Here is a 22,837-nt window from a genome sequence, read left to right as displayed (position 1 = left end):
ACATTAATGTAGACCAGGAGTGAGCAACCCCAGTCCTGAAGGGCCACCAACTGGTCAGGTTTTCAGGATATCCCTGCATCAGCATAGGTAGCTCACTCAGTGGCTTAGTCAATGAGCCTGCTTCAGCACTGGTGGCTCATTCATCCCCAGCTTCAGCACAGGTGGCTCAATCAGTCCCAGCTTCAGCACAGCTGGCACAATCAATCCCTGCTTCAGCACAGGTGGCTCAATCAGAGGCTCAGTCTCCGACTGAGCCTCTGATTGAGCCACCTGTGTTGAAGCATGGATATCCTGAATAATTGACCTGTTGGTGGATTGGCCCTGGATTTGTCCACCTCTGAACTAGGCGCACAACTCAAACACAATGCTGCCACGTTAAACATTTTACAAGCAACACATAGTTTAATATCGAGTCTAACTTGGCTGAGAGAGTTTTGATGCGCCCTGACGTAACACTTCCCCCGTCTCATTGTAATATGCGCGTCTTGTAACTCCTCCCACAACGCGCATGGTGTAAAAGAGACGGAAATGGAAAAAAAACTGACGTCTCTCTAAAACACATCTCCCAGCGTCAGTTTTCCATCGAAAAGGTTCAGTGTGTCCTTTATACGCACCCTCCGTCATTTTGCTCCGTGAACAATGCGTCAGATGTCAAAAGCTTGTTACCCGGGGATAATATTTGGACACTTGAAATATGTATTGAGAATATACAGGTCTCTCGGTTTGAGCTCTCTGCCCCAAGCAACATGGCTGCTTCAGGCCCCCAAGGCGGAGCTTCCTCCGTTTTACCCTCCTACCTCATACATCCGACTGCTGATTGGCTCGCAAAGTGGGCGGGGCCCGATTATAAGGCAAGAATGTACTTTTCAACTTAACTTTATTGAAAAAAAACGTCACCTTATAATCGGGCAAATCCGTGAATTCTTGATCAGCGTTAACCCTGGTGCAAACTAGCTCATCAAAGCCCCTACACTCCAAGTGGAGGCATATATGTGGTAGAGACAAAAAAGATGGTGGCATTTAGGGGTGATTGCAAAAACATGATGAAGTTTACTTCGTGCTCAAGCAGACACAAATATAACATTTTCCGGGGACGCAGCGCCGTCCTCAGACATAGCACGGCTATATTTTTGCAGCCACACCTGTGTGTCACCATCTTTTTTTAACTATATGTATTGGAGGAGAGAACTGGCGGTCATTTCCACTATTCCCATCTCCTCGAGATACTGACCGGTGAAGCTACCTGGTTTAAATGTCCCGTAGGGGAAAACAAAATCACGGGCCGATAGGAAACGGCAACATCATCCTATTGGACGGTCATTTAAATCCCAGGAAGTAACAGCTGTAACTTCCCCAGTGTCTCGGGATCCAGGGCGGGCGCCAGAGCTGGAAATAGTACCGTTTTAGTTCTACAGGCCCATCCCGTAAACAGAGGTTATTTAGGGTGGATTGCTCCTTTAACTCTGCGGGTTTAGCACTAGGTTGTCAGCCCTTTTTCTGTAACACAATCATAATTACGTCATTTAACGGCTTCCCAAAACGAATCAGTGCCAATTAGCCTTCTCAGGAGAACGGCCGTTTCTGTTCCCGATGCTTTATTTACAAGACGCCGTTATAAATAAATTGTGTTTTAGAAAAGAACAGAGACAGCGTATTGATCCTTTACGTGAATTATATTTTTATTAAACAAAATGACATTTTGTTTTTCCCGTATATATACAACGAAGGTTTAGAGAAGGGAAAAAAAAATAAGCGTTTAACCCATTTCTCTGCGGCAGGGGGATGGGGGGGGGTAATATATTTTTATTTCTTAGAAAAGGGGCCCAATCTATTTTTGGACAAAAAAGGAACCCAAGGCCGTGACATAATAATAATTATGTTAATTAAAGCTGACTTGACACCTTTTAAAGAAAAAATTAGTACAGTATGCTATATATATTTTTATATATATATATATATATACAGTATATATATATATATATATATATATATATATATATATATATATATATATATATATATATTGTGACAACCACATCACGTTGAGGTCCCTTTGATCCCAAATAAGGCCAGAAACACAGTACTTCTATTTACGTGGGGTTTATTTATAGTTGTTTAAGTAACGTATTCGCAGGTCCACCGTCCCTTTAAAAAAAACAAATTAAAATAAAACATAAATAAACGCCTATCCCTGTCAGGTAGCTTTCTGACTTCTTCAGTCCCTTACTATCAGGGCCACCAGCTAAGCCGGTTGTCAGCCCAAAACATGCCCTGGCATAGACAATAAAGTAACAGCACAGTCTTTGTAAATAATATATAGGGTTTTGCTTTTCTTAGCCCATCTGGCAATATCCCTGCTTCAGCACGGCTCTCTCAGCAGCTTCTCTCACACTGCTTCAGCACGGCTCTCTCAGCAGCTTCTCTCACACTGCTTTAGCACAGCTCTCTCAGCAGCTTCTTTCACAATCTGCCAACTTCTTTAACCAGCCTTTGGTAACTGGGGAGCCCCTTCTGCCTCCCTCCTTCTCTGAGGGAAAACTGGTCAGTCTCTCTCACTGCCTCTCTGGCTTCCTGGGTCTGGCTCTGTGTCTCACAGCTTCCTGTATCTTTTTAACCTGCAGTCTTTCAGGAATCCTGCTTAATTTGGCTGCAGGTGCTGGAAAGTTAACTGGTTGAGTGCTGGAAGGTACACATATCCTCCATTCCAGCCTGTCACAATATATATATATATAAAAAATGTATGTCGCATTGTGTGTGTATATATATATATATATACACACACACACACCACACCACACCACACCACACACACACACACCACACACACCACACACACACACACACACACACACACACACACACACACAGACACACATTTTTTAAAATCCCTTTTTACACTGAACCAGGGAGTCCCCAGAGCTCCGAGTGTCTCTCCGTGTTCCTGTAAGCTAAATAAAAAAACAAACCATAATAAACATTTGTGGGGGGATTGCTGCCTTATGGTCATTTCTCTGCTCAGGTGATTTCCTTGATTGAGTTCTACCTATGAATTGGAAATAACATTTTGGGGGTCATTTCTACGTATGGCTGCAGGTGGCTTCTCCAAAAATACTGGACACAAAGGTGAAAGGTGCGACACGCTCGAGGTTCGAGTCACACACACACACACACACCCCTCTCACGTCTCTCCGATCCATGCTGTTTCCTCCTCTCCACGGCCCCACCCCCAGGCTCCTGACACCTCCCGGTTGGCTACATTACCCAGCAGCAGCCAATCCGGATGGAGGAAGCTGCCCAGCCCCCTAGCAGCAGCCCTGCCCTCTCCCTCAGGAAAATCCAGTATACACATACACGCCCAGAGAGGTAATACCGGTATACACATACACGCCCAGAGAGGTAATACCGGTATACACATACACGCCCAGAGAGGTAATACCGGTATACACATACACGCCCAGAGAGGTAATACCGGTATACACATACACGCCCAGAGAGGTAATACCGGTATACACATACCCTCCCAGAGAGGTAATACCGGTATACACATACACGCCCAGAGAGGTAATACCGGTATACACATACACGCCCAGAGAGGTAATACCGGTATACACATATACGCCAAGAGAGGTAATATCAGTATACACATACACGCCCAGAGAGGTAATACCGGTATACACATACACGCCCAGAGAGGTAATACCGGTATACACATACACGCCCAGAGAGGTAATACCGGTATACACATACACGCCCAGAGAGGTAATTCCAGTATACACATACACGCCCAGAGAGGTAATTCCGGTATGCACATACACGCCCAGAGAGGTAATACCGGTATACACATACACGCCCAGAGAGGTAATACCGGTATACACATACACGCCCAGAGAGGTAATACCAGTATATACATACACGCCCAGAGAGGTAATACCAGTATATACATACATGTCCAGTATTACCTCTAATGTTTAATGGACAGGAGTGTGCAAATACAGGACAGTCCAGTTCAATACTGGAAACCTGGGAACCCTATTTCCACGGTAAAACATAGTTTTTTCTTAACAATCTTTATCTGACGTCTTGTGGGGATAAGACTGTTTGTCAGCCCTCCGAGCCGCAGTTAAAATGTTTTTTCTGCTTTTGTTATTTGCAAAGTCAGTTCCGGAGCCGTCGTTCATGTAATGTCGGGGATTACATCTTTCCCAAGGAGCCGATTACCTACATTTTGGACCCGCCGTGTTACTGTGCTGGGGTTTTATTTTGCCCCAAAGTGAGACTGCACTGTTTTTGCCCCATTTTATTATGTCAATTATTATGTATTAAACCTGTATTAATATAGCGCCATCCAGGAACATAGCGTCATACACGTGACATCATGATATAACACACAAAGAATACACGCTTCAGGCGCAGAGTAACACTAGGGAATCCCTTCCCCGAGGAGCTTACAATCTAAGTGGCATGTTATAAAGGTATGACTCATTTACTGTGGGGACACGCAAGGGGGGGGGGCAGGAGAAGACGAGATGAAGATTTCTTGGCCAAGTGTGTGGGGGGGGGGGGGGTGTTGATGAGGGGGTCTTGACACGTCTTGTCTCGGCAGCGGAGATTAAAAAGCTGTCACGGCGAGGACGGCGACAAGAAAGATGGACGTGTCCTTCAGGAGGGAGAGAGAGAGAGAAAGTGTGTGTGGGGGGGGGGAGAGGGGAAGGAGAGATGGGTGGGAGTAGGAGAGAGGGGGAGAGAGAAAGGGAGAGAGGGGGGATTGAAAGGGGGAGAGAGAGATGTGGAGGGAGGGGGAGAGAGAGACGAGGGGAGGGGGAGAGAGAAAGGGGGAGAGAGAGATGGAGGAGAGAAAGATGAGGGGTGGAGAGAGAGAAAGACAAAAAGAGAGAGAGAGACTGGGGCCACCCTGCTCCTAATCTCATCAGCGAAAACATCTTTTATTGAAATCGATACCCGAGCAAATTAGAATCTCTCAGCAAATGAACCGCACAGAAAATCAATGGGGGAGAAGTGTCCCCGGGCGGGGGGCGGGGGGCGGGGGGCCTGACAGACGGTAAAACGGGGGACGACCACACGCGGAGGAAAATTGACACGAAGAAATGAAACCTATCTCGTGTGATTATATATATATATATATAAAGATGAACAGCCGGCCCTCCGATGAAGCACAATAGGGTAGGTGCATGTCCCATAATAAGTAGATAAACGTACTGTACGATACGCTCGCACGGGGATCAGCAGCACACAGGTTAGGATTTGTATCACCCAGCACACAGCACTTCCACTGCAGCAAGGGATTCTGGGGAATGACATGCAAATAAATGTAATAATGTATTATGCTAGAGACAACGAGGTTGTTATCTCTCTCTCTCGTAGAAAAGACACAAATCACCAACATTTCGGACCCACAAACGGGACCTTCCCACCCTGAGGAAGGTCCCGTTTGTGGGTCCGAAATGTTGGTGATTTGTGTCTTTTCTTCAATATATATTCTACAAATCTTAATGCCATGAGGGGGCCCCGTGGCATCCTACGGGTCAATTCAGGGGTTCCCAACTTGAGTCCTCAAGACCCCTCCGACAGGTCAGGTTTTCAGGGTATCCCCAGCTTCAGCACAGGTGGCTCAATCAGTCCCTGCTTCAGCACAGGTGGCTCAGTCCCAGCTTCAGCACAGGTGGCTCAATCAGTCCCTGCTTCAACACAGGTGACTCAATCAGCCCCTGCTTCAGCACAGGTGGCTCAATCAGTCCCTGCTTCAACACAGGTGACAATCAGTCCCTGCTTCAGCACAGGTGGCTCAATCAGCACAGGGGGCTCAATAAGTCACAGCTTCAGCACAGGTGGCCCAATCAGTCCAAGCTTCAGCACAGGTAGCTCAATCAATCCCAGCTTCAGCACAGGTGGCTGAATCAGTGGCTCAGTCTGATTGAGCCACCTGCACTGAAGCAGGGATATCCTGAAACCTGACCTGTTGGGGGGGAGGGAGGGGGCATCTTGAGGACCGGTGTTCAGAATCCCTGGGTCAACAGATTGTCATTTGTCTTGGTTAATGAATCCCAATTATCCTAACGCCAGGCGCGATCAGTGGCTTTGCCTCCCAATTAAGCCAGCGTTATTACATCCGCGCCGCATAAAAACCCGCATTCCCCCCCGAAATTAGAGGCAATGAATAATTAAAAAGACACTTTGTGATCATTCCTTTCGTTCAATTAGCGGCAGAAAGATCATCGCCGCTGCCGTTTCTCAGCAGTTCTGGAAATGAAAACATAGCCGCCTCCGGAAGGTAATAAGAATCGGTATTAGCGGGCTCGTTAGCGCAGCAGTCCCACTGGAAAGGCTTTTTATTTTTACATGTACCTGTTATTTTATTAAAAGTGCAATCTTTGTTTCAGTTAATGAACGCACAATCCTTTCACATTCTTCCCCCTGCACCTCACATCACTCTCCCCCTTGCACCTCACATCACTCTCCCCCCGAGCACCTCCAATAACCCTCCCCTGCACCTCCAATCACCCTCCCCTGCACCTCCAATCACCCTCCCTGCACCTCCAATCACCCTCCCCTGCACCTCCAATCACCCTCCCTGCACCTCAAATCACCCCCATGCACCTCCAATCACCCCCCTACACCTCCAATCACCCCCCCTGCACCTCCAATCACCCCCCTAGACCTCCAATCACCCCCCCCTGCACCTCCAATCACCCCCCCTAGACCTCCAATCACCCCCCCCTGCACCTCCAATCACCCCCCTGCACCTCCAATCACCCCCCCTAGACCTCCAATCACCCCCCTCCTGCACCTCCAATCACCCCCCCTGAATCTCCAATCACCCCCCCTAGACCTCCAATCACCCCCCCCAGACCTCCAATCACCCCCCCCTGCACCTCCAATCACCCCCCCTGCACCTCCAATCACCCCCCTAGACCTCCAATCACCCCCCCCTGCACCTCCAATCACCCCCCCTGCACCTCCAATCACCACCCCCTGCACTTCAAATCGCATCAACACGCCCCCCTGCACTTCCCTTCCCTACCTAACCTTGGTTTGCGGTGGCAAAGCAGGCAGGAAGTGCCTCAATGCTAGAGCGCGCTGCGAGTGACAGCCGGGGGGGGGGGGGGGGGGTGCGGAAGAGCGGGGGGGGGGGTGCGGAAGAGCGGGGGGGGGCGCGGGAGAGCGGACTCGGGAGGGAGGGGGAGAACAGAAAGCCGCCGCGCGCCGCACAGTGAGAGCAGGCCTGCTTTAACCCATTAAACACGTCCCTGTCATTAGGTCACTTTGCCCCTACGTGGGACTGACCCTTTAACCCATTACAAACGTCCCTGTCATTAGGTCACTTTGCCCCTACGTGGGACTTACCCTTTAACCCATTACACAAGTCCCTGTCATTAGGTCACTTTGCCCCTACGTGGGACTTACCCTTTAACCCATTACACAAGTCCCTGTCATTAGGTCACTTTGCCCCTACGTGGGACTGACCCTTTAACCCATTACACACGTCCCTGTCATTAGGTCACTTTGCCCCTACGTGGGACTTACCCTTTAACCCATTACACAAGTCCCTGTCATTAGGTCACTTTGCCCCTACGTGGGACTGACCCTTTAACCCATTAAACACGTCCCTGTCATTAGGTCACTTTGCCCCTACGTGGGACTTACCCTTTAACCCATTACACACGTCCCTGTCATTAGGTCACTTTGCGCCTACGTGGGACTTACCCTTTAACCCATTAAACACGTCCCTGTCATTAGGTCACTTTGCCCCTACGTGGGACTGACCCTTTAACCCATTAAACACGTCCCTGTCATTAGGTCACTTTGCGCCTACGTGGGACTTACCCTTTAACCCATTAAACACGTCCCTGTCATTAGGTCACTTTGCCCCTACGTGGGACTGACCCTTTAACCCATTAAACACGTCCCTGTCATTAGGTCACTTTGCTCCTACGTGGGACTGACCCTTTAACCCATTAAGCACGTCCCTGTCATTAGGTCACTTTGCCCCTACGTGGGACTGACCCTTTAACCCATTAAACACGTCCCTGTCATTAGGTCACTTTGCTCCTACGTGGGACTGACCCTTTAACCCATTACACACGTCCCTGTCATTAGGTCACTTTGCTCCTACGTGGGACTGTCCCTTTATCCCATTAAACACGTCCCTGTCATTAGGTAACTTTGCCCCTACGTGGGACTTACCCTTTAACCCATTAAGCACGTCCCTGTCATTAGGTCACTTTGTCCCTACGTGGGACTGACCCTTTAACCCATTACGCACGTCCCTGTCATTAGGTCACTTTGCCCCTTTGTAGGAATCCTTAATGCATTTCTCTGGCAGCGAGGGAATGTTAAACACTGTTTTACAGCCACTGGAAGAAGTGCAGTGATACTCAGTGGCCATGCGGCCTTTATCTACTGTGTTTATTAGAAGCAGTAACACTATGTTTGTTTATAAAGGTTTTTCCGAGCCTATAAGGTAGTCAATGTCACACTGAGGTTTCCTAAAGGGTAATGTGCCGTTTAGCTGCCTGCCGGAGCTGTAATTTTTTAATGACTTTCCCCAGCTGTTCATAGCCCATTTGGAAAATTCTGCGGGTTCTCTAAAGCAGGGGGCTCAACTCCAGTCCTCACCTCCCCCCGCCCCCACACAGGTCAAGTTTTCAGGATATCCCTGCTTCAGCACAGGGGGCTCAATCAGTCCCAGCTTCAGCACCGGTGACACAATCAGTTCCAGCTTCAAGACAGGTGGCTCAATCAGTCCCAGCTTCCGTACAGGTGGCACAAGTCCCTGCTTCAGCACACGTGGCTCAATCAGTCTTACTGAGCCTCTGATTGAGCCACATGTGCTGAAGCAGGGATATCCTGAAAACCTGAACTGGGGGAGGCTTGAGGACTGGAGTTGATCCCCCTGCTCCAAAGCGCACTCTGTTCTAAAAATGAAATAAAAAATTAAAAATGAATCTCTCTCCGCGATGGCTCCCAGACCGCCCCTCTGTCCCGCCCCTCTGCCCCGCCCCTCTGCCCCGCTCCTCTGTCCCCGCCCCTCTGCCCCCGCCCCTCTGCCCCCGCTCCTCTGTCCCCGCCCCTCTGTCCCCGCCCCTCTGTCCCCGCCCCTCTGTCCCGCCCCTCTGCCCCCGCCCCTCTGCCCCCGCCCCTCTGCCCCCGCCCCTCTGCCCCCGCTCCTCTGCCCCCGCTCCTCTGCCCCCACTCCTCTGCCCCGCCCTTCTGTCCCCGCCCCTCTGTCCCGCCCCTCTGTCCCGCCCCTCTGTCCCCGCCCCTCTGTCCCGCCCGTCTGTCCCGCCCCTCTGTCCCCGCCCCTCTGCCCCCGCCCCTCTGCCCCCGCCCCTCTGCCCCCGCTCCTCTGCCCCCGCTCCTCTGTCCCCGCCCCTCTGTCCCCACTCCTCTGTCCCGCCCCTCTGCCCCGCCCCTCTGTCCCCGCCCCTCTGTCCCGCCCCTCTGTCCCGCCCCTCTGTCCCGCCCCTCTGCCCCCGCCCCTCTGTCCCGCCCCTCTGTCCCGCCCCTCTGTCCCGCCCCTCTGTCCCGCCTGGCAGCGATGTCTGTGCCGGGGAACGCTGTCTGCTTGTTAAAGGGATTCATTGCATGCTGGGATCAACGGGTTTTCTTTTGAGAGAATCTCTTTGTGGGGGAGCGATGGGCGAGCGTGGAACAATCAGGACTGGGACGTGTCCGATAATGGGGAGTCTGTGCACTTCCACACCCTGATAATGAGCACGCTGCGCTGTATAATGATGCAGAGTATCTCTATACCCTGATAATGAACACGCCGCACAGTATAATGATGAAGAGTATCTCTATACTGTACACTGATAATGAACACGCCGCGCTGTATAATGATGCAGAGTATCTATACACTGACTGAACACGCTGCCCTGTATAATGATGCAGAGTATCTACTGTATACACTGATAATGAACATGCTACACTGTATAATGATGCAGAGTATCTTTATACATTGATAATGAACACACTACGCTGTATAATGATGCTGAGTATCTCTACACACTGATAATGAGCCCACTGCGCTGTATAATGAGGTTGAGTATCTCTACACACTGATAACGAACGCACCGCGCTGTATAACGATGCTGGGTATTTATCAGTGCTGCCAGCACCCTGACAATAAGGATATATTAGGAAACCGACTTGTAAAAATGAATAAACATATGAATAAATTAAAGCAGAGGGAGATAAGACCCGGCGATGATGTGTGAATACCGTCAGCTGACGTGTAATACACAGGGACGCTGAGAGCAGCGCGGCTCGCTAATCTCTGCGGGCTTCATTATACGCAGATCAGAGGGAGACGAATCGCTTCTCATATCCCACTTCTGATATTGCACAGATTCGCTGCGTAGCCAGCTGCCTGTTACAGGGCACTGATCAATGGGGCGTTCTCTCAGCTACACAGCTTAACCAGTGCTGCTCACATTCCTATCCCGCCTGCTTACTAAGGCTGAGGCGTGAGGGAGTGGGGGGAGTTATAGGGAGCGATTATATGGGGTAATAGGAGGAGTTATAGGGAGCGGTTATATGGGGTAATAGGAGGAGTTATAGGGAGCGGGTATATGGGGTAATAAGAGGAGTTATAGGGAGCGGTTATATGGGGTAATAGGAGGAGTTATAGGGAGCAGTTATATGGGGTAATAGGAGGAGTTATAGGGAGTGGTTATATGGGGTAATAGGAGGAGTTATAGGGAGAGGTTATATGGGGTAATAGGAGGAGTTATAGGGAGAGGGTTATATGGGGTAATAGGAGGAGTTATAGGGAGCGGTTATATGGGGTAATAGGAGGAGTTATAGGGAGTGGTTATATGGGGTAATAGGAGGAGTTATAGGGAGAGGTTATATGGGGTAATAGGAGGAGTTATAGGGAGTGGTTATATGGGGTAATAGGAGGAGTTATAGGGAGAGGTTATATGGGGTAATAGGAGGAGTTATAGGGAGTGGGTATATGGGGTAATAAGAGGAGTTATAGGGAGAGGTTATACGGGGTCATATGACAAATTATCTTATCTGATTATACAATTCTGTCATTTGTAATTAGTTTGTATGTGTCATAAACTTATTTAAGAAAATCTTTTAGAGAAGAGCCAATGTCAGAGGATTGCAGGCCTGCGGCAGAGAACAGGTTAAAACAGGGACCTGTCACCTGAGAAATGATACGCTCATCCTGCGCCACACAGCAGGCCGCCATTAATAGTGCGTTCCCAGCCTTTAAGTGCAGCACCATATTAATAATAAATGGGAATATTACACGGCTGCACAGCGAGACATCCCTTCAACCCGGCACAAATAATCAGTGTACAGGAGATTCCTGCTTTTAATTCTCTTTATTGGGGGACGTGTGTGGTCAGGAGCAGAGGCAGAAATGATTTAACACATCCTATTAAAATACTGTACATGTAAAACGCCACCTATTACCCCATATAACCCTCCCTATAACTCCTATTACCCCATATAACCCTCCCTATAACGCCATCTATTACCACATATAACCCTCCCTATAACTCCTCCTATTACCCCATATAACCCTCCCTATAACTCCTCCTATTACCCCATATAACCGCTCCCTATAACTCCTCCTATTACCCCATATAACCCCTCCCTATAACTCCTCCTATTACCCCATATAACCGCTCCCTATAACTCCTCCTATTACCCCATATACCCGCTCTCTATAACTCCTCCTATTACCCTATATAACCGCTCCCTATAACTCCTCCTATTACTCCATATAACCCCTCGCTATAACTCCTCCTATTACTCCATATAACCCCTCCCTATAACTCCTCCTATTACCCCATATACCCGCTCCCTATAACTCCTCCTATTACACCATATAAATACTCTATAACTCCTCCCATTACCACATATAACCGCTCCCTATAACTCCTATTGCTCAAAATAAACATGTATATCTGTAACATGCAGAGCAGTGTGTATGTGTAACACGCAGAGCGGTGTGTATGTGTCATACGCAGAGCAGTGTGTATGTGTAACACACAGAGCAGCGTGTATCTGTAACATGCAGAGCAGTGTGTATGTGTTACCCACAGAGCAGTGTGTATGTGTTACCCACAGAGCAGTGTGTATGTGTAACACGCAGAGCAGTGTGTATGTGTAACACGCAGAGCAGTGTGTATGTGTAACACGCAGAGCAGTGTGTATATGTAACACGCAGAGCAGTGTGTATGTGTAACACGCAGAGCAGTGTGTATGTGTACCACGCAGAGCAGTGTGTATGTGTAACACGCAGAGCAGTGTGTATGTGTAACACGCAGAGCAGTGTGTATGTGTACCACGCAGAGCAGTGTGTATGTGTAACACGCAGAGCAGTGTGTATGTGTAACACGCAGAGCGGTGTGTATGTGTAACACGCAGAGCGGTGTGTATGTGTAACACGCAGAGTAGTGTGTATCTGTAACATGCAGAACGGTGTGTATGTGTAACACGCAGAGCAGTGTGTATGTGTAACACGCAGAGCAGCGTGTATCTGTAACATGCAGAGCAATGTGTATGTGTTACCCAAAGAGCAGTGTGTATATGTAACATGCAGAGCAGTGGGTATGTGTAACACGCAGAGTAGTGTGTATGTGTAACATGCAGAGCAGTGTGTATGTGTAACACGCATAGCAGTTTGTATCTGTAACACGCAGAGCAGTGTGTATGTGTAACACGCAGAGCAGTGTGTATGTGTAACACGCAGAGCAGTGTGTATGTGTAACACGCAGAGCAGTGTGTATGTGTAACACGCAGAGCAGTGTGTATGTGTAACACGCAGAGCAGTGTGTATGTGTAACACGCAGAGCAGTGTGTATGTGTAACACGCAGAGCAGTGTGTATGTGTAACACGCAGAGCAGTGTGTATGTGTAACACGCAGAGCAGTGTGTATGTGTAACACGCAGAGCAGTGTGTATGTGTAACACGATTGCTTTCTTTCTATAAAAAATTATTTTCAATAACAAATTAAATGGCGGTTTCCAGTGCGCAGAACACGCAGAACACGCAGAACACGCAGCGGGAAAACATGTGTTATCGAATGACAGGTTATTCCGATTCCTCATCAAGGAAGTAGATTTTCTCCGGGAGGACGCGCTCCTGTTTTGTTTGCAAATGTAATTGCTTGTTTCCGCCTAATATTTTCCAATTAATAAGACAATTCATTACGGGATGGCTGTCACAACATGGATCGTAATTATCGTTCTGTTCTCTTTGTAATTAAGTTCCGCTGCGGGCAGATCGGGCGCGGGTTCTGTTTGGGGGAAGATAGCGTGCTCAGCTCCTGCCGCCGCTTGCGCTGTCATTGAGGGTTTTTTTATTCGACCTCTCGGAGTAAGGAGGTATTAAATATTCACAAGATGAGTGCAAAATAAAATAGCAAAATCAGCCTTGGGCAGAGAGTTAGAAAAATAATTTAATGTGTGCGGGTCCCTAAGATGCTCTGTGCGGGCGCAGGTCTGGCCATCAATGGGGTTTAAATGCTTAGAAATATACACATATACAGTGTGTATATATATACACATATACATATATATATATATACACATACACATACTGGTATATATATATATACACATACACACATATATATATATATATATATATATATATATATATATATAATAAGGGGAAAATAAATTCCTTCCTGACTCCAAGAATTGGCAATCGGATTAATCCCTGGATCAACATACTTTCCATGTATACTTATTTGGTATATCCCTGTATACCTTTCCTTTCTAAAAAGATGCCCAACCTTTTTTTGAACAAATCTATTGTATCTACCATCACAGTCTCCATGGGTAATGAATTCCCCATTTTAACTGCCCTTACTGTAAAGAATCCTTTGTTGCTGGTGAAATTTCCTTTCCTCCAACCTTAAGGGATGGTCCCGAGTCCTTTGTACTACCCGTGGGATGAACAGTTCATTTGAAAGCTCCTTGTACTATCCCTGAATATATTTGTATATAGTTATCATATCCCCTCTTAGACGCCTCTTTTCTAATGTAAATAAATCTAATTTAGCTAGCCTCTCCTCATAAGTTAGAATGTCCATCCCCTTTATTAATTTGGTGGCTCTTCTCTGCACTCTCTCTAGTTCCATAATGTCTTTTCTAAGGAGTGGTGCCCAAAATTGTACTCCATATTCAAGGTGTGGTCTTACTAATGCTTTATAAAGTGGTATTGTTGTGTTTACTTCCTTTCCATCCATTGCCCGTTTAATACAAGATAATATCTTGTTTGCCTTTGCAGCTACTGCATGACTTTGGGCACTATTGCTATGCCTGCTGTCTACAAGCACTCCTAAATCCTTCTCCATCAAGGATTCCCCCAATATATCTCCATTTAATTTGTAAGTCGCCTGTTTATTCTTGCATCCCAAATGCATAACCTTACATTTATCTGTATTAAACCTCATCTGCCATTTACCTGCCCACGTTTCCAGTCTCTCCAAGTCCTTCTGAAGAGAAATTACATCCTGCTCTGATTCTATTACCTTACACAATTTAGTATCATCAGCAAAGATGGAGACTTTGCTCTCGATGCCAACCTCAAGGACATTAATAAACAAGTTAAAAAGCAGGGGTCCCAGTACCGATCCCTGAGGTACTCCACTCACGACTTTAGCCCAACCTGAAAAGGTTCCATTTATGACAACCCTCTGTTGTCTGTCCTTTAACCAGTTTTCAATCCAGGTGCATATATTATTACTGAGTCCAATTTTCTTTATTTTGTACAAAACCTCGTGTGAAACCGTATCAAAAGTCTTTGCAAAATCTAAGTAGACTACATCAACTGCATTACCCTGGTCTATATTCCTACTTACCTCCTCAAAGAAACAAAAAAGGTTAGTTTGGCAAGATCTATCCTTCATAAATCCATGAAGACAAATATTAATAATTTTGTTTTCCATTAGGTATTCCTGAATATTATCCCGTATTAAACCTTCAAGTAGCTTTCCAACTACTTAAGTCAGGCTTACAGATCTGTAATTCCCCGGTTGTGATCTAGCTCCCTTTTTAAATATAGGCACCAAATCTGCTTTATGCCAATCTTGTGGTACTGAGCCTATGGAAATGGAGTCCTTGAATATTAAATATAATGGTTTTGCTATTACTGAGCTCAACTCCTTGAGAACTCTTGGATGTATGCCATCGGGGCCAGGTGCCTTATTTACTTTAATTTTTTCAAGTCGCTTATGAACTTCTTCCTCAGTTAACCAATTGTTCATTAATTTGGAGGTTGTGGCTTCCTCCTGCGGCACTACTATTGAACTTGATTCTTCCCTGGTAAACACAGAGGCAAAGAATTTGTTTAATACCTCGGCTTTTTCCTTATCTCCAATAATCTGCCTACCCATCTCACACTGAAAGGGTCCTATATTTTCTTTTCTCATTTTTTTTGTTATTAAGGTACTTAAAGAACTTTATTGGGTTGACCTTACTTTCTATTGCAATCCTTTTTTCATTATCCATTTTTGCTAATTTGATTGCCCTTTTGCAATTTTTGTTACATTCCTTATAATTCTGATATGATGTCTCTGTCCCTTCTGACTTAAAGAATCTAAATGCCTTCCTCTTCTTGTCCATTTCCTCCCCTACCTGTTTATTTAGCCAAATTGGTTTTGACTTATTTCTTTTATACTTATCACCCAAGGGTATACACTGATTAGTGTGCTTTTCTAACAATGTTTTAAAGACTGCCCATTTATCTTCTACATTTTTCCCTGCAAAAACATCATCCCATTGTATTACTACTAGATTAGACCTCAGTTTATTAAAATCTGCCTTTCTAAAGTTTAAAGTCTTTGTTGAACCCAAGTAATCTGTTTTTTGATAATTTATTTCAAATGAGACCATGTTATGATCACTGTTACCCAAATGTTCCAGGACTTGAATATTTGTTATTACTGCTACATTGTTTGATATGACCAAATCCAGTATTGCCCCTCTCCTGGTTGGTTCCTCAATAATTTGGGTCAATAATTTGGGTCATATAATTGTCTTTAAGCACCCCCAAAAACCTGTTCCCGTTTGTTGTAACGCTAAACTCATTGCCCCAATCTATGTCTGGATAATTAAAATCCCCATTATGCAAACATGACCCAGTTTTGATGCCTTCTCCATTTGCAAAAGTATTTTAGCTTCCTCAATCTCACAGATATTTGGTGGCTTATAACTTATTCCCACAAACATTTTCTTTATACTTTTACCTCCACTGCTAATTTCTATCCACAAAGTGGATTATCCCTTATAATAGGTTTTAGATCTGGTTTAACATATAAACATACTCCACCTCTCCTTCTATTTGTTCGATCCTTCCGAAAAAGGGAATAACCCTCTAAATTAACTGTCCAATCATGAGTTTCATCCCACCATGTAAGCTTTTGGCCTAGATCCCTGAAATCAGTTTTTAGGACCCTCCATCTCTCTCTAACTTTGTCATTGGTGCCAACGTGTACCAAGACCGCCGGGTCAATCCCAGCCCCCCTCCAACAATCTGTCTACCCGATCCGCAATGTGCCGAACCCGAGCACTCGGGAGACAACAAACTGTTCGGTTAATGCGGTCATGGTAACAGATTGCCCTATCTACCTTCCTAATAATGGAGTCCCCTACCACCACAATCTTTCTTTGTATCTGAGCATCCTGAGTCCCCTCTGTGCTGGAGGAACTATTCCCCTGGCTGCTAGAGGAATTAGTCTCCCCCAGCCTTGCCATTTCTGCCCCAACATTCCCAATATCTTCACTCAACATGTCAAATCTATTGGGATGTGTCAGCTCAGAAACGACCTGCCTCTCCCTATTGCCTCTGCTTCCCCTTCTAACTGTTACTCAGCTACCTACCTGCTCCTCACTAACAGCAACCAAGCTACCTACCTGCTCCTCAATAACAGCGCCACCATCTGCACCACTAGTCGAAGCAAGGGCCTGCTCAATGAGCTCTAATTCCCTTTCAAGATTGCCAATGTCCCTCAATATTGCAAGTTGCCTCTTCAGATCAGCAATCTCTGACTCTAAAGAGACCGCCCGCTCACACTTCTCACAGCGGTATGCTCCTTGGAACAGCTGCTCCAAGTGCACATACATGTGGCAAGATGTGCATTGAGTGGCATTTTCAATCCTGCTCATTCTAGCAACTATGTAGTTTATAAGTACTAACAGTAAACTGTACTTCAATATACTATACCTTGTTTAACCGGTTCCTTGTTTAAACTGATCTGGTTTTAACGGCACACTTTAAACAACCAGCACTTCAAATGAACCACACAGATCTGTCAGTACACGCAAGCTCAGAATTTGTTAGAAGCCTCTGTTTAAATAGGGACACCCACTGCAGGTGTGTTAGGTTAGCAATTAACTAACCACACCCACTCTGCCTCAGGCAGGAGAAAAGGAAAAAAGTTACAGGCTTCAATTACCACACACTTTAAAAATAAATTAACCCACTGCACACTCCCCAAAATCAGCCACCCCTGCTAGTATACATTAGTATACACAGCACTTCCCTTTCCTTCTGGTTTTAACTGCACACTTTAAACAACCAGCACTTCAAATCAACCACACAGATCAGTATACGCAGTATATCACAGTTTTCCCCCCTCTCTGGAAGATGTGCTACTGGTTACTAATGTCTGGGGTGCGTGCATACCTTTAAGGGTCCAGGAGAGCTGAGTGGTCCGCGATGGTGTGGGGAACAGGACAGGCTTTTGTAGATCTTCAATGTTCACTCAGCGCTGGGTGTCAGCGCCTCCAGCTCCAGTGGGCTCCAGGATTTCCAGAGTCAGTCCCCCACCAGGGCAGATTCCATCCATGCCCCCAACCCAATAGACTGAGAGCTCAGGCAGGGGTGTATAAAAAGGGATGATTTATTGTAGCAGCCACTGCTAGCAGTACAGCGAATGCATGAAGATTGATCTGGGATTCCAGACCTTTGTATGGTGCTCTGGCTCTCTGGTAGACTTGAGGCCTATAATCTCTCTTGCTCAGTCAGCCCATGAGGGACTGACTGCATGACTCACTCCCAGCCAGGAGGAGCTGAGCTTCTTGCTTCCTCACCCAAGGGGGGTGGGAGCTGGACTCCTATAATTTAGCACTTCCTCTCTGATGCACCAGAAGGGGAGGGCACAAGGTCTGCACCATGTTTGCAGTAGATAGTTGCAGATGATGAACAGCACAGCCAAAAGAATCCAATTTCCAACTTGAACGAAGAAAAAGGAAAAAAGCGAGCAACTCCAAAATAGCAACAAGGTCAGGTTTATTGCAGGCTAAACAGACAATAAGAGGACCACACGAACGCACCTACGTGTTTCGTGCAACAGCACTTTATCAAGGTGACAAGACAATACAAATGCTGCCTCTTTATACATACCTGTAGTTAATTTAGTTAGTTAATTTTAGTATAGTTAATTTAACTAGCTATTTGGTGGACATATATCTATTAACCACTATTTGCATACCCCACTTATATTAATATTTTGTTCTCCTCCGAACTACAAGGTATTTACATATGTCCTGAGTGTATACAATTTGATCATTTAATATGATATGATTTATTGAATTTTATTAAGATTTAATATGATCGATCATTATGTATCATCTAAAGTGTACATTAACAACTAATTATACTACACTAGAAGGTTATTTTCCTTTTTTGTTTCACTCAGGCATTTGCTGCATAAGCGAAATTAACTTTGTTTTTAATTGTAATCCTACATACTGTTGTGTGTTGATTATGTTCATGTTTTGTGTTTTAAATAAAGTTTGTTTTAGAAAAAAGTTAGAAATGGCAAACCACCTGACTTGCCCAGCCTATGGATGTGTACGTTGCGTCACCGCGACTCCATGCAGACGCTGGTTGATGACGTCACACCCGATAGCGCGACGGCCAACTCAGGTATGTATAAAGAGGCAGCATTTGTATTGTCTTGTCACCTTGATAAAGTGCTGTTGCACGAAACGCGTAGGTGCGTTCGTGTGGTCCTGTTATTGTCTGTTTAGCCTGCAATAAACCTGACCTTGTTGCTATTTTGGAGTTGCTCGCTTCTTTCCTTTTTCTTCGTTCAAGTTGGAAATTGGATTCTTTTGGCTGTGCTGTTCATCGTCTGCAACTATCTACTGGAATCTACTATTGGATATACTGCACGCCCCTAGTGTGTGGAGTGTCCTCAGAACCACACATGTAAAGGGCCGCAGTGCCCTGTCATATATATATATATATGTATATGTATTCCTGTGCATCTTTATTATCTGATTCACTTACATTTGGTTGGGTGTTTATTATTGTGTCAAATCTGTGGTTGTCAAGTGGACACCACTAGACACATATCCCTTCCTATTGTGTATTCATTTATTTCTCCTGGACACTCCATTGTCATCTGGATTATCATGCTTATAATATGCCACAGATGGAACTCTTTCTAATTATCTACTTAACTCTGCACCATGATTGATTATACACAAACCCTTGGGGGCGTGTGGCCAGGACACAGAGCTGAGCTCAGCTCATCGGTGCCAGAGCCAAACTGGGCATAAATCCCAAAGATATAGCCCCAAGAAAAAACTTGGCAAACTGCCCCAAACTCAGGGAATTGATCCTCCAAAATAGACCAGCAACATTCGCCCGCTCCAGGAACCTCCCGGCTGCCGATCCCTGCGCGGCGAACTTCCCATAACAAAAGTCCCTGAGATGCCCAAAATAGCTGCCGGAGTCTCGTGGCCCTACTAATCGGGGAGAACGGGTTCCCAGAGACGAACGGGGTCTCCCCTGTGGGGAAGGCCCCCACGCCTTGGGGCTTCTGCGGAGCTCGAACGGATACTGGCTAACATCCAGTTGAGTGCAGTGAGCACGGCTGAGGCAAGGAGCGGAGGGCTAGAGCGGCGGACGGCAGAACGGGCAGTCCCGGAGGGGGGGCCGAGCACGCTATGGGGAGAATCCCGGTCAGTGACCATCATGCCAGCGCGGGGGAGATCCCCCGGCTGTCGGCTACTGCCAGAAGCAGTCGCTGCGGAGGCCCAAATAAAGCAGAGGAGCAGCCATCTTACCCCATCAGAAGGCTGAATCCCTCTATTTCACCCCCCCCCGCTAATCATTGCTTAAACCTCTTTAGCAAGCAGCCTGATTTCAGCAAGATACCTCCTCCCTTCCTATACAGTTCCGCCCGAGCTCAAGGCTGTGTGCAGAGGACAAGATTCAGAGGCTACGCAGGTTGCTCCCAATACGCAAGATGGCCGCTACAGGCATCTAGGACACTGTGGAAGTTTACAATAAAGACTGACTCGGGGGCCAATTGAAATAAAACCTGCATTTCTGGGACGTCTCACAAGAGTCTATGTATCCCCCAACAAAAGGGCTCTATGCGCAGATGAGCCTGAGCGGAGCGAGCTAAAATGGCGTCTTGAAACCCATGCCCCATGAAAACCCCTGGCTTCCTTCTCTCTAAATCTATGCCATCAAAAAGAAAAACCATTGGAGTGAGCTGCAAGACTATATTTAAAAAAAATGGCCGCCCATCCACACACAACGCCGAATTAGATGAGGATCTCCCCCATAGAAAAATCAGACTCTGAGCCGTGTGGATATCGAGAATCTCTCCACCAAGACAGACTCGCTTTTCTATTACAATAAAATGTAGTCTTTATTGCAAACGGCAGTGAAAGACCTCAAAAAGGAGATCTCTTCCCTTGGGGAACGCACCAGCTCCCTAGAAACCAAGGTAGATGCCACGATCACCAGACAATCTCTTATAGACTCTGTTGTCAAAGAGGTGAAAGCCCAGCTCATGGAGGTCAAGGAAAGACAGGAAGACGCTGAGAACAGAGATCGTCGCAACAATCTCCGGATTAGGGGGATCCCAGAATCTGAAACAGATATTGAGGGATTCGTGGGCAAATGGCTAACATCAACCCTCCCTGATTTCACAGAAGAGTCTCTGACCCTAGACAGATGTCACAGAGCTCTAAGAATGAGACCCTAACTGGGAGATAGTCAAAGGGACGTGGTACTAAGATTCCACTATTTAAAAACCAAAGATGCCTTCAACACGGCCACAAGGAATTCCAGGGACCTCAAATTTCAAAATGTATCTCTACAGGTATACGCCGACTTGGCGCCTTCTACACTTGCCAAAAGAAGGAACCTCCGGGAGGTGACGACGAAACTAAGAGACCACAACATCAAATACAGATGGATTTTCCCCTTCGGGCTCTTGGTAGTCATAAATGGAAGACCACAGACGCTCAGGGGTCCAGACGATGGCGAGGCATTTCTCAACCACCTGGGTCTGGGCCCCCTCCCTTCTGGACCCGCTGCATGTGGCGGAAGTCCTCCAGCCCTGAATCCTTCCTGGTCAGCAGTTCCCCCTAGGAGATCCCCTCACAAGGATGCCACAGCGAAACAACCACCTGTGGACAGGTCAAAACCCTAAGCCACACGCTGGATCCGTATCCCAACATGTGACCTCTCCCCTTTCTTCAGGCAGCTCTCGAAATCCTACCGATACCAATCTCCCATTACCCTGGACCTCTAGCACCAAGGAGTGCCCTCTTGTCAAATCTCCCCTTACAAAGTATAACATAGACCTGAGCACCCAGAGATGAGGGCTGCCTGACCAGCGGAACCCTGAAGGTCTAGTATGAGAGGATCAACCATGAAAATACTACATATCGAACTGTTATAATATGTGTTTATTTCCAAGATGTTATTTAATGGAGTTTATATAAAGGTTCAACAGGTTACTATTCTGTATTGTGTTTTCAGGTTTAGATTAAGCTACTATAGGTTTATAAGCAAAACCCATGTTATTGTTATAGGCAGTGTTCGACAAACCTATACCTTTGCTCGCCCCGGGCGAGTGGATTTAACCCCCGGGCGAGTAAATATTGGCCCAAGCAGCACACGTTTGGTACTAGGTGGCGAGTAGATTTTTTTGTGTGGCGAGTAGATTTTTTGGTGATTTGTCAACCACTGGTTATAGGTATAGACTAGTTATATTGTTATAATAGGCCCAAAGCCCAAAGAGGCTAAGGAGTCGGAGCCTGGGTAGATAGACCTTTCTGGTTCTTGGCCACTACCCCCAAATTATTTTTTGTTTCCCCTCCATCCCAAATTTTGTTCCCAAAGGCAGGTGAGCACTAGGACAATGTCTCGGGAGACACATCCATGCTCACGTTTTTTTTTTTCTTTTCCAATTTTTCTTGTCCTCCCCAGTTTTGGTTCTACTTTTCAACCCCACCCCTACCCCATGCTCTGGTCCAGCTAATAGGTGACAGACTCGACGAAGGTTCAAGGGTGCAGCCTATGATAATTCAACCAGATCGTCCAGCGAAGCTTACCCAAACTCGTAATGTCACTTAAAGTAATCACGCTAAATGTAAAAGGTCTAAACTGCCCCAAAAAAAGGAGAATGGCAATGTCAGATTTTAAGAAAAAAGGGGCTGACATTGTTCTTTTACAAGAGACCCACTTTATATCCCCAGATAACCCAACCTATATGGACAGACTTTCCAAAGACGCCTCTTTCTCTTCTGCAACGGTCAAAAGAAGGGGAGTGGCTATACTCTTCCACAATCAGATCGCATTTACTCACAAAAATAAAAAAGTAGATAGGGACGGTGATTTTGGTGGGGGAATTATATGGAAGAGACATAACTATAGCTACAGTGTACGCCCCGAAGGAAAACAGTGTCACATTTTTTTACTCTTTCTTCACGGCACTAGATAGTATGGCAAAGGGATAAATTATTCTGGTGGGAGACTTTAATCTTGCTATTGACCCAGCCCTAGACAAATCCCCTCCTTCAAAACCGGGCCCTC

The 22,837-nt window shown here is 46.4% G+C and overlaps 1 protein-coding gene across 9 annotated transcripts in view; it reads right to left on the bottom strand.

Annotated features, from left to right (window-relative positions):
* NTNG1 (netrin G1) overlaps nt 1-22,837 on the bottom strand; it is a 343,984-nt gene that overhangs the window by 185,209 nt on the left and 135,938 nt on the right. The window lies entirely within an intron of this gene.

The sequence above is a fragment of the Ascaphus truei genome, chromosome 10, assembly GCF_040206685.1.
Source record: "Ascaphus truei isolate aAscTru1 chromosome 10, aAscTru1.hap1, whole genome shotgun sequence".
NCBI lineage: Eukaryota > Metazoa > Chordata > Amphibia > Anura > Ascaphidae > Ascaphus > Ascaphus truei.
Note: the sequence above shows the minus strand (reverse complement) of the source record. Positions and strands in the feature narration are given on the sequence as shown.